Below are 14,275 nucleotides of genomic sequence, written 5' to 3'. Positions count from 1 at the left end.
TGGTAGGCTTGCGTCACTGGGCAGCTCGTGGCTGGGTTTCCCTTTGTAGTCTGTAATAATTTGCAAGCCATGCCACATCCGACAAGCATCAGAGCCGGTGTAGTAGGATTCAATCTTAGTCCTGAATTGACACTTCACCTGTTTGATGGTTCGCCTGAGGGCATAGCGGGATTTCTTAAAAGCGTCCGAATTAGTTTCACGCTCCTTGAAAGCATAAGCTCTAGCCTTTAGCTCGGTGCGGATGTTGTCTGTTATCCATGGCTTCTGGTTGGGATATGTACGTATGGTCACTGTGGGGATGACTTCGTCAATGCACTTATTGATGAAGCCGGTGACTGAGGTGGTATGCTCCTCATTGCCATTGGATGAATCCCGGAACATATTCCAGTCTTTGCTAGTAAAACAGTCCCGTCGTGTAGCATTCACATCATCACTTCCGTATTGAGCGAGTGACTGGTACTTCCTGCTTTAGTTTTTGCTTGTAAGCAGGAATCAGGAGGATATAATTATTGTCAGATTTGCCAAATGGGTTGGAAATTACACACTGAACAAGAACAACATTAATATTAATATTGTGTGCTTGTATGGGGTGGAAATGGGGGGATAAAACTCAACATAAAATCCCAATGTGAATCCATTCATGCAACAGACTAAAGCATAGATAATAAAGCTGTCTGTATTTTCTTCCTTATGTGCTGTGTGGCCAGATATGAGCAGATTGATTTAGCTTTGGCCCATCTGAATACACTGCCTGGAGATTGACATGAATACATTCTGCAGGTTGCTGCTGAGTCAGAGGACAAGGAGAGGCTGAGTTTGTTCGAAGAAATCAAATAACTCTCTCTCGCTCTCTCTCTCCAGAAAAAGGCTATGCACTCCATTACGTCCTCCATAGCTCTCTTTGCAAATCACACATCCTTCTACAAAAGGCTCTTGGATAAGTGTTTGTACCCATCTTTCCGTCTTTCTTGATGTATGCTGAACACAATCAACACAGCAACGCATAATGAAAAAGTGTGCTGGTGGTTCGATGATTTAACCCCAATAAGAGAGGTGTTGACTACCCACATGCAGGTCGGTCGATCCCACAGTAGCTCCTTTTAAAATGTCACAGCAAAGGAACTGATGAGGATTTTGCATCGTCCACTGTGCTTGGGTCTCCACAATGTCTGACTACCACAAAGGATGAGTGTCTTGTTTTAAGAGACAAAGGAAAACCTGGTAGGATAGAGGGCTAAAACATGACATTTTATGCACCCCTGGGCTACAATTAAACTCAGATCCTATACAGCAAGGAGGTCATGGATTTCAGACCAATAAACAGTTGGCCTTGATCACCAGAGAGGTCATACAGAAAACATGGTTTAACCAAGTAGAAATGACATCAGTGCAACCAGGTTGATATCTGATTGAAATGACATTATTGCATCCAGGTTGATATAGCCACTGTGCTTCTACACCTGCATTGCTTGCAGTTTGGGGTTTTAGGCTGGGTTTCTGTACAGCACTTTGACATCAGCTGATGTAAGAAGGGCTTTATAAATACATTTGATTTGATTTGATATCTGATTGAAATTACATAATTGCAACCATATTGATATCTGGATGAAATTATGTAATTGCAAGCAGGTTGATATCTGGTTTGCTACGAGCGATTGAGGGAGAGCGTCTCTCGAGGTTATAGTATGCGTCACCTTTGATGCTGGAAGGCTACACAAGCATTGTGGCCACATCTTGCATTGTTGTACTGTCAAAATGTCACCCTGTGAGTTTAAATAATAAATAAAGCCTTGAGCAAATGCAGACTGTGATAACAGCCCTCTAGCTGTGATGAAGAGGATCACATTTCCCAGCGACATAAGGAAGGGGCTAAGCAGCGTCTCTCAAGGACTCTTTCACTGCTCCTTTTCTACAGGCAGATGTCGTTGAACAAGCCCCATGTTCTGAACGCATTAGAGGGAAATAATTAATCAAGAAAGAAGTAGAGAGAGAGAGGAAGAGGGAGAGAATATCTCCTCATAGTAAACATCACGCAGACATTGATGTAATAAATTACTATTATGAACTACCACTTTTTTTCTACTGTCAAATACAACAGAACTTTCAATAAAGAAACAAAGCTCTAAAATGCACTTAACAGAGCCAATAACACTTTCAAGTTCATGCATAATTAATTGTGGAAACTAATTTAAAATGCAGATTACAGTCCAAAATAAAGGGAACATTTAACTACCCAACCACTGACTTATTCAGCATGATAAAGTGTCTTGACCATATAGCTACCTCTAGCGGCTACAAGTGGTCAGTTAAAGGAGTCATTTACCTCATCTTATGGATACCAAGAAAGCAGTCTATGAATCCAGAGTAGATCCAAGATCTGGAGTTTAGGTGTAGCATTGTTGGGTGCAAAACAATGGGAGTCGTAGGATATGCCAAATTACATGCCTCTGAGTGGCGCAGCGGTCTAAGGCACTGCATCTCAGTGCCTGAGGCGTCACTACAGACACCGTGGTTCGAATCCAGGCTGTAACCCAACCGGCTGTGATTGGGAGTCCCATAAGGCAGGACACAATTGGCCCAGCGTCATCCGGTTTTGGCTGCTGTAGGCCGTCATTGTAAATAAGTATTTGTTCTTAACTGACTTGCCTAGTTAAATAAAGATTAAAACATGCATACGTTTGGAAACAGATTCAGTCTCTCTCAGAAGTAAAGTGTAGCCCAGTTAAGTATGCGAAGGGGGAGGAGATTTGATCGTTCTGGCAGTTTTGTTTTTGTTACTGCATGCTGTTGTAGTGGTTTTAGCCGTGCACAGAGAGACTACATACATCCCTCTACTGAAAGTGGCAGCGAGGGCAGAGAAAGAGAATGCGAGGAAATTACTTCCATATTAGCCATAAGAAATCTCCACTAGAGGTTAACTGAGGATGCTGGGGGGACTACTAAATGGTGTTGATCTACAATGTCTACGACTACAATGAGCCCCGAATATTGGCTCAGTGAGAGCGCCGCCAGCCTTTTCTCTCCACAGACTTTCTAATGCAGACAAAGCTTTCTGACGGGACAGACGACCACACTGTTTTTATAGTGACAACAGGCCAGAACACTGTCACTAGGTCGTTCCCCTGCAACATATCCATGGCCAAGGATATGGTACCAACACATCCTTTATATACTTGAGCCTTTCATCCTGAACTGAGTTTAACTGCAGTTTATACGTTGACTTTGTTGAATACTCGTTTGTGGTTGGCTTAATGGCATTCTAGAGTGTGCGTTATTTCCCTGTAATGCAAGGTATATTTGCACGGTAGAATTCAATGGCTATAGTTAATTCTTACATGTTCTATATTTAAGCAGCTTTTGAAAGCAAAAGTTGAATCAATTCCAATGGTGGATTGCTAAACATCTGCAGCCAGTAACACCTATTCCATCAAACACTTAACAGAAAGCAACAATATCTGTTGCAGCTGCAGTGGGCTGGCTGATAGTGTCAAGGTGCTAAGAATACAGAACAAAGCAACACAGAAAACAGCAACACAGAATACAACAACACAAAACACTACAAGAGAGAACACAGAACTCAGCAACACAGAACACAACAACACAGCAACACAGAAACACAGAACACAGCAACACAGAATATAACAACACAGAAACACAGAACACAACAACACAGAACTAAACAACACAGAACACAGAACACATCAACGCGTAATACAACAACACAGAGCAAAGAACACAGCAACACAGAGCGCAACAACACAGAACACAACAACACAGAACACGGAAAACCCAGAATACAACAACACAGAACATAGCAACACAGAAACACAGAACAGAGCAACATAGAACACAACAACACAGAATATAACAACACAGAACAGAGAAACACAGAACACAACAACACAATACACGGGAAACACAGAACACAGCAACACAAAAACACAGAACACAGAATACAACAACACAGAAACACAGAACACAACAACACAGAACTAAACAACACAGAACACAGAACACATCAACGCGTAATACAACAACACAGAGCAAAGAACACAGCAACACAGAGCGCAACAACACAGAACACAACAACACAGAACACAACAACACAATACACGGGAAACACAGAACACAGAACACAGCAACACAGAACAAAGCAACACCGAATACAACAACACAGAAACACAGAACACAACAACACATAACACAACAACACAGAACACATCAACACAGAATACAACACCACAGAACACAGCAACACAGAACACAACAACACAGAACACAACAGCACAGAACACAACAACACACAACAAGGAAACATAGAATACAACAACACAGAACATAGCAACACAGAACACAGCAACACAGAACAGAGCAACACAGAACACAACAACACAGAACACAACACAAAACACAGAACACAGAATATAACAACACAGAATATAACAACACAAAAACACAGAACACAACAACACAGAAAACAACAACACAGAACACAGCAACACAGAATACAACAACACAAAACAGAGCACACAGCACACAACAACACAGAACACAGCAACACAGAACATAGCAACACAGAATACACAATACATAACACAGAACACAACAACACAGAACACAACAACACAGAACACAGCGACACAGAATATAACAACACAGAACAGAGCACACAGCACACAACAACACAGAACACAGCAACACAGAACATAGCAACACAGAATACACAATACATAACACAGAACACAACAACACAGAACACAACAACACAGAACACAAAACACAGAAACACATAATACAACAACAGAGAACACTGTCATGACTTTACTTTCATTAAACTGATGACTGTTATTTATTTAATCCACTAACTATGTTTAATTGTTACCCAATGAAATTAATCACGTAACAATTAACTCATTAGCATTTGGGGCACCACAGAAGAAGTTGTTTAGAGAGTTACCATCTCCCAAATTAAACTCTATAACGTCTTTACCTATTTCATCGATAAACAGTTATCTTATTTTATCATTACCTCTTATCATATCATCATTCTGAACGATCGTAACCTTCTTGGATCCGCAAAAACCCCAGCCTTGCTCATTATTCAGTACTATACAAATTGGTTTAATTATTTATTTACTAGCTAACTAAATAGTAACACAGAATACACATACACCCTTTACATGAGACAAAGTGGACTGACAAAATATGACAGCTTGTTACAACATAGATGGAGATAAGGGAACAGAAAGAGAGAGAGAGTTTTATTTTATTTTTAATAAACCTTTCTTTTATACTCAAGTATTAACACAAATAATGGCACACTGTGCCTTTTCAGAAATTAAACAACAGATGTGTAATTCTTAAATAAAAAAATGTAAATAAAAAATGTAATAAAAAATAAGAAAAGCATTCAACTAATTTCATCAACAAAAAATAGATGTAGTTCCCCCTCCTCCACAAAACAAACCACTCCTTCTTAAGCCCACTTCTCCTCAAGCAATGGGAGATCTTTTACACCCGAGAAGAACTCAAAATCCCCTTTTATTCTCGCTTTGACTAATCCCTTCAAAACACATCTTACATCCTGCCCATATTCCGTGTCTATCTTATATTTCCTACTCAGAAAAATCTTAGCTTGTCCCAAAATAAAATATTACAGTTGACATATTTTATTTTCTGTTGCTTACTATATTGAAACCCCCAAATTAAAACAGTGTTATTGAATATCCCCCCTTCAGCTGTAAACAAAGACTCTATTATTTCAAAGAGAGGCTTTATCCTCTCACACTCCATAAAACAGTGAAACATTGTTTCTCCTATATTACAAAAAGTACATCCATCTCCAACATCTGAGTTAATGAAAGAAACAAGTGTTAACTGCAACGATTCCATGCAAATCCCTGCATTGCATATCACATGTACTCTTTTGTAACGGTGGCTTGTACAGTGCTCTCCAAGCTGGCTTTACCTTGTCATCAAGGCCCAGTTTTACCCTCCAAGGAGTGTCTTTTCTATTTTTCAATTGATCTTTATTCAAAACCTTGACACTGTCACACCCTGATCTGATTCACCTGTCTTTGTGCTTGTCTCCACCCCCCTCCAGGTGTCGCCTATCTTTCCTATCATCCCCTGTGTATTTATACCTGTGTTTTCTGTCTGTCTGTTGTCAGTTCGTCTTGTTTGTTCAAGCCTACCAGCAATTTGTCTCAGCTCCTGTTTTCCCCCTAGTCTCTCTTTTTCTCGTCCTCCTGTTTTTTTGCCCGTCCTGACCCTATACCCGCCCGCCTGACCACTGCCTGTCTCTGAGCCTGCCTGCCGTCCTGTAACTTTGCTCCTGCTCTGGATTACCGATCCCTGCCTGCCTCGACCTGTCGTTTGCCTGCCCCTGTGGTTACAATAAACATTGTTACTTCACACAGTCTGCACTTGGGTCTTACTTTGATTCCTGATAGACACCCCCCCTATATAAATCCTTCCAATTCACCTCATCCAAACCCACCTCTTCCAACCCTCTCAAATCCAGTAATAACGCCTTTCTTTCTGACTGAGATATTGGGTGTAAATCCCTAATCTTGGAAATAGGACGTTTTCATCTTGTACCTTTTTCTTGTGACTGTTGAGCATAATCCACTCTTCTGCTGACAGATCCTTCCCGCAGCTTCCCAGAAGTTATCCGACAATCCTTTCCGACCTCACCCCCAAATGTTCAGCCACCCTTCCTCCATCCATTAAGGTGGGCCCAGCCATGTCCATTACCATTTTAGGGTGATGATTTTGCCCTTCACCAGAATCTTGGAGAAATGTGGAAAAGCTGCACTTGTACAATCCAGTGTTGCCCCATACTCCAGAGGGTCCTCCAGCAGCCAATGCACCGACTCCGCTGTAGTGCTTCTGGACACCTTCATTATACTACAAACCCGAAGAAGGCCTCTATAAAACGGAGGTACTCCCTCCTTAGAAATCTGGCTACTATCAACGAAAAATAAACCTAATCCCCCTACCTGCTGTAATACAAGACCTGCCACCCCTCTCCAAACCACATTTTCCAGTCCATAAAGCAACCTTTGAATAAACTGGAACCGGAAAACAACAGCCCTACTAGCAAGATGTACAAGACCTTGTCCCCCCTCCTTTTTTAACAAATACAAAACACTTTGTGGAACCCAATGATATTTATCCCAAAATAAATCTACAATAATTGCCTGTATCTTAACTTCTTGAGAATACAGGGGGTGCTGTTTCGCATTAGCATAATTGCCTCTACAGACTAAACTGCCTCTTATTCAATTATTGCTGTTACTATATGCATATAACCATATAGCATTGGATAGAAAACAAGCTATGGTTTCTAAAACCGTTCCAATTGAGTCTCTGAGTCAAACACAGGTCATTTCACAGCACTTTCCCTGAGCCAGAAAAAGATTGCAAGATGTGTATGCTCGCTTCAAAGCTCTGCCTATATATGGTCACGCGACCTATGACCCGAATGACACTTCCTTCTTCTTCCTCTGGGTGTCTGGAAGACGTCAGAGGAGAAATTTTTTGTTTATCTTGTACTGACGTGAAATAAGATCTATTTCTTTAACGTGACCGACAACTTCCGGTTTCTGAGATGCGCGTTTTCAGAGGTGGCATTGTCTTTTGTTATGCTGACGTTACGGATGAAAACTATCTCCGTGTCGAAGTTTGTTTCATACATGTGACCATATCACCGTAATGTATGTTTTTTCAATATAGTTTAATCAGATTATTAGAATTTTTTCGGGAGTTTTGCCGTGTTCCGTTCTTTGAGTTTTTTAACTTTGGACATGGACCGTGCCAGTCGACCAGTACCCAGGCTAAATGAAGAGGGGAAGTTGCCATTGTGAATGGATTGAACGACTCATCAGGACTAAGGACACCTTGATCAACATTCTGATGAAAGACCAGCAATAGTAAGACCCAATTTACGATGTTATTTCATATATCTGTCGTGCATGTGAACTGGTCGCGCGCGTCCAGCTGGTTTTGGCTGGCCTGGTTATGCTAATTAGCTAGTTATGCTAATTTCGCTATAAAACATTTAAAAAATCTGAAATATTGTTTGGATTCACCAGATGTTGGGCTTTCAATGTCTGTACGCTGTGTATTTTTTCTGAAATGTTTTAAGACAAGTAATTAGTTATATAACGTTGGTCTCTGTAATTGTTCTAGCTGCATCAGCACTATATCAGATTGCAGCTGCAATGTAGAACTGTGATTTATACCTGAAAAATGCACATTTAAAAAAAAAAACTATGCTATACCATAAATATGTTATCAGACTGTCATCTTAAGAATTTTTTTGTTGGTTAGTGGCTATCAATATCTTAGTTTAGCCGAATTGGTGATAGCACCTGATGGAGTAAGAAACTGTTGGAGTAAGAAAATGGTGTCATTTTGCTAACGTGTTTAGCTAATAGATTTACATATTGTGTCTTCCCTGTAAAACATTTAAAAAATCTGAAATGGTGGTTTTATTCACAAGATCTGTGTCTTTCATTGGGTGTCTTGGACTTGTGATTTAATGATATTTAGATGCTACTATTTAATTGTGACGCTATGCTAGCGATGCTAATCAGTGTGGGGGGTGTGGGGGGTGCTCCCGGATCCGGGTTAGGTACTCTGTAGAGGTTAACCAGAAGGCCAGATGGTGTCTCTTAACATGACAACCGATGCCACAGTGTAGAGGCAACCACATTGATAACAAGAATAGTGTGCCCCCTATATGACAAGCGAGATAACAACCAACGCCATCTCCTCATCCCCCCTTCCACCATTTCAACCACCCCATTCCAAATGTTTTCAAAAGTCCCGTCATCCCCTAGGTACACTCCAAGATACTTAAAACCTCCCTTACACCATTCCAGACCCCCTGGCAAAGCCATGATCCCTCCAGACCATTTCCCAATCTGCAAAGCACAACTTTTCCCCAATTTACCTTTGCAGAGGATATTCCCCTAAACCGATCAACCATGAGACTCAAACTATCTACCTCCGCTTGATTTTTCATTAAAATAACTACATCGGCATAGGCTGAGAGACGAATAGGAAGAATATCCTCTAAAAGGTACAGCCCTTCAATGTAAATAATGCTATTTAGTAGTGGCCCTATAGCGATGGTATATAACATTCCCGACAATGAACACCCCTGCCTAATACCTGTACACACTTTAAAATGAGCACTCAAGCCACCGTTAACTTTCAATACACTTTCAATGTCACCATATATCACCCTGATCATGTCAATAAAACCAGTTGAAACTAAATTCCTCAGAAGGTGCGTCAAAAGTATTGATGGTCAAATGCCTTTACCTGATCAATAGAAAAAAGACAAGAATCCAACCCAACCCAACCCTAGATACGTCAAAAAAATTCTGAATCAGGGAAATGTTATCCCCTATCTGCCTGCCGGGAACCCAGTAGGACTGGTCTGTATGTATGATTTGCCCCATCACCTCCCTCAGCCTGTTGTACAAAGCCTTGGACAGGATCTTAAAATCAGTTCACAATAAGGCCACCGGCCTCCAGTTCTTCACCTCACTAGGGTCACCCTTTTTTGGCATAGGTGAGTACAGCCCTTCTGCAGCTTATCGATAGTAACCCTCCGGTCAAACTAATGTTAACTACTGCTTGCCAATCCTCTCCTAACATAGCCCCAAAAGACGGGAAGCGCATCAATGCCCGGTGCCCTTCCATTTTCCATGCCTTTTAATGCAGTGTATAGCTCCTGCAAAGACAATGGTTGATCTAGCTCAACCTGAGCTTCTGCTGCCACCTGTGGGAGCCCATCAAGGAACTGTTGTGTCACTGTTATATCCTCTTCATACTCACACTTGCAGAGCTCAGCATAGAACTCTACTGCCCTCTTTCTAATTTCACAAGGGCTAGTGAGCTCTTGTCCAACAGCTGATTTGAGGCAATTAATAATTCTTCTTTGTCCATTCTTCTTCTCTAAACCAAAGAAAAATTTGGATGAGGCATCCATTTCAGAGATTCCCTGAAACGTACTTCTCACCAATGCCCCCTGTGCTCTGATACCCAGCAGGTCTGCCAATGCAGCTTTTTTTCTCTTGAGGGCCTGAATATGGCCTCGATCTCCTGTGGTCTCAACCAACGTCAGGAGTTCCGCTATTTCAGACTCTAAGGCATTCATTGATTTGGTGATATCTCTGGTGACACTCATTGTGTATTGGTTACAGAATTGTTGAATCTGGATTTTCCCTATATCCCACCACTGTTGAAGGGATACAAAACTATCCTTTTGAGACCTCCACCTCTCCCAGAAAAAACTAAAACATTTCCTGAAGTGAGCATCCCTCAATAAAGTTATATTAAAATGCCAGTATGCACTTTGGGGTTTTACAGCGTTATTGTACACCACCTCTGTTATTAAACAATGATCAGAAAATCCCACTGGGGTTATCACACTTGACTTACAGACCTGAGATTGATGCTCAAAATAATAAAACCTATCTAATCTGGCCAGAAAGATGTTCTCTCTCACTTGGGCCCATGTGTACTGTCTCGTGCCTTCATGTTGGCACCGCCAAATATCACACATTTCATGTGTTACAATAAGGCATTTTTAAAAAGTCCTTGAGGCTATGTGAGGTTCTTTGTGGTTTCTATATAAATCACTGACTGCACAGTTAAAATCCCCAGCAAGAAATAAATCATCCTCAGTGTTACATTTCTCAATGGATTTTGATAATGTCTCTAAAAACATTCCCTCTCAACTGCCACTACTGGGGCATATACATTTATTAAACACATAGTGATGTTTTCATATCTCACTTTTAATAACCTCCCCTCAACTACCTCTTCAACCTCATATGACAAAGGCAAAAACACCTTTGAGAACAGGATAGCCACACCCCCACTTATAAGCTTTTATGACTACACACCACTGTCCCCCCACTCCTGTTGCCACATAACTTCATTTTCAATATTACTATGCGTTTCCTGTAGAAAACTTATGTCACTTCCCTTTCCCTTCATTAACTCAAACGCCATAGCTCTTTTTTTAACGTCTCTCGCCCCATTTACATTTAAAGAAGAAATCTTAAAACTGCTCATGGCTGGGAAAAAATACAGAGGAAGAGACAGAAAACACATCTCTTTACAGAGTTAAGACTGTGACTGAACTCTTTCATTTCCTTTAGAATTTAAATCACTTGTCACTCTCATAACAACTTTCTTGCGTCTAGCTATTTCAGGGCTTGTCAAACCTCCCCCCGTTATTTTTGATATCAAAACCTTTGCTGATTCAATAAACAAATTACTTTCAGGAAAAAAATCTGTTAAATTATTAGCCTGCTTATATTTCTTCCCTTTTGTCAATTTCAGAAATTGACGTACGTTCTCAATCTCATAGCTCCCTTCCACTCCATTTCTCTCACTATTTTGTTATGATGCAGCAGATGACTCAATCTCGCTATCCTCTCGAAACTCCACCATCTCTACAACCTGTTTATTCTCAACTGGTTTATCAATCTCTACCTTCCTCTTAGAAGTAGAACCTTCATCACCCTTTGAATCCTTCCTCTTAATCCTCTGTACTTTAAATACAGCTGCTTCATTTTACATCGTTTCAATCTCCTCTTGAACTCCACTTTCATTTTCCAACACAGACTCAGCGACTGGTCAGCGACCCCAGTCGCAGTCTCACTGGCTATTTCCCTTCCATATTTGCTCTGGTCCACCACAATTTCCCCCATAGTCACCCCGCTCTCCTTTCCTACTTTTCTAACCACATCTGCCCACCTTCTCCCTTCCCCTGCATCCTTAGCACGTTCATCCCTTCGCGGTGGTGCATTACGTCTGCGTATCCCATAATACAAAACCACTCTCAACTATCATATTCACCTTTTCAATGGAATCTAAGAATATCACTACAGCGCTATCATCCTTGAGGCAGATTTTGTCATACCCAATGATAGCGCTAACTGCTAAGCTGCATTCTTCCACCGAACACCCTGCTGCAGCAGGAATCTTTACTCCATGCCACTGACTAAGCTTTTCAAACCTCAACCCTCCGCGAGGGGCCATTGCAACCAGCCCCATAGGGTGATTGCGCCCTCGAGAAAAACAGCCTGAACTATCACACCTCCCCTATACGTGCTTAGTGACAATGAGACAAATATAACCATAAAACAAATAAACAAATCAATATATATATATTTACACACTGAAAACACCGAAACCCAATAAAGTGAAAACATTTCAGTCGCTCTCACAATAGTTCCTGCCTCACTCTCAGCATGCACTCCGACGACAGAGAGAGAGAGAGAGAGAGAGAGAGAGAGAGAGAGAGAGAGAGAGAGAGAGAGAGAGAGAGAGAGAGAGAGAGAGAGAGAGAGAGAGAGAGAGAGAGAGAGAGAGAGAGAGAGAGAGAGAGAGAGAAATGCACACTTATTGTTGAGACATTTCAGAATTATTCTCACAGTAACGTCAATCAGTGGCTCAATGCTATAGATAAGGGCAGGTTTGTGGGTGTACTATTTTTTGATTTTAATGCAGCATTTGATTCAGTGGATCAATTTTGACAAAATTAATGCATTATGGTTTTAAGGAGGTAGCATTGAATTGGGTGGAGTCATATCTAACTGACAGGAACAGTCCACCTATATCAATGGTTCATTTTCTTCCCCTCATGCTTTAAACTGTGGAATACCGCAGGGCAGCTGCCTTGGGCCCCTTCTTAACTTAATATATACCAACCATCTTCCTTATGCCTTATCTGAAACTCAAGCTACTATATTTGCAGATGATACTACAATTTATACAGCAAGACAATCGGTTCAACAGGTACATCAAGCTCTAGCCACTTTAAGAATTACAATTGGATGTAATAAATGTATCACTAGTCACTTTAAACAATGCCACTTTATATAATGTTTACATACCCTACATTAATCATCTCATATGTATATACAGTACTCTATACCATCTACTGCATCTTGCCTATGCTGCACGGCCATCGCTCATCCATATATTTATTTGTACATATTCTTATTCATTCCTTTACATTTGTGTGTGTGTATAAGGTAGTTATTGTGAAATTGTTAGAATACTTGTTAGATATTACTGCATGGTCAGAACTAGAAGCACAAGCATTTCGCTACACTCACATTAACATCTGCTAACCATGTGTATGTGACCAATACAATTTGATTTGATTTGATTTGATACAAGTAGATTTGTATCAAGAAAGTTATGTCGGTCTGTTGCACCAGGAAAAGGCCAACACAGCATGGGATACAATTAAGTATCGGGGGAGTAGAAATTGAGGAAGTGGCAGAAACCAAACTACTAGGAGTGCAGCTAGACAACTGCTTAACATGGTCGTCTCAAATAACTAATCTATGTAAAAAAAAATATTAAAACTGCATGCATGATCAGAAGGATAGCTAAATATTTACCAGGAAAGTCTAAGCAAATAACCCAAGCATTAATTGGGAGTCAGGTGAACTACTGTTCTGTAGTCTGGGGAAATTAATCATCAAGTGAAATTAGGAGGCTGCAAATTGAACGGAACAAAGCAGCAAGGATTGTTTTAAGGTGGAGATGTGGTTCTTCTGTTGTAGTCATGCTCAATTATCATGGTTGGTCATCAATCAACAAGATAATCGGAAAAAAACATGCTTATTTTATTTCATAATACACACCATTTAAAATGGCCAAACTCTAGTCACAACAGTATTAAGTTGGTAAGAGACAGACATTCAGTAAATACTAGGAATCAATTGTCCACCATCTATGTGTTATCCAGACAGAAAGGTGAAATGGGAGAAATCATTTTTTTATCTGAGCAAACTAGAAACCTTTCAATATATAAATTCCAACAATAGTTTAAAACCATTTAAATATAATACATAGGACAGTTGTGCTGGACTATGGTAGATGAAGAATCAATCTATCTTTTTAGACTGTTAGAGTATTTATTTGGTCAATATGTTAGTGTATTATGTCTGTTTGTAACAGTGTGTAAAAAATGTGAAAATGTGATCCTATTATAAATTGTATTTTAATGTTTAAGGACTCTTGGAAGATTAGACCAAATGTGGACCAAAAGAGATCCTAATAAAATAAAATCAAAATCAAATCATATAGTTTCCACACGAACCGCCGCCCGTTATGGAGTAAGAAATCATTAAATCATTTATGTGGGAAATGCTTTCATTCGTCATTCATCTCTGTCGGAACCAAGCCTTCTTGGAAAGGGTTGGTGGGTCTTTCCTGTGGGCCACTTGTA

The sequence above is a fragment of the Salvelinus fontinalis genome, chromosome 4, assembly GCF_029448725.1.
Source record: "Salvelinus fontinalis isolate EN_2023a chromosome 4, ASM2944872v1, whole genome shotgun sequence".
Lineage (NCBI taxonomy): Eukaryota > Metazoa > Chordata > Actinopteri > Salmoniformes > Salmonidae > Salvelinus > Salvelinus fontinalis.
The sequence above is the reverse complement of the archived record's forward strand: the minus strand, read 5'-3'. Positions refer to the sequence as shown.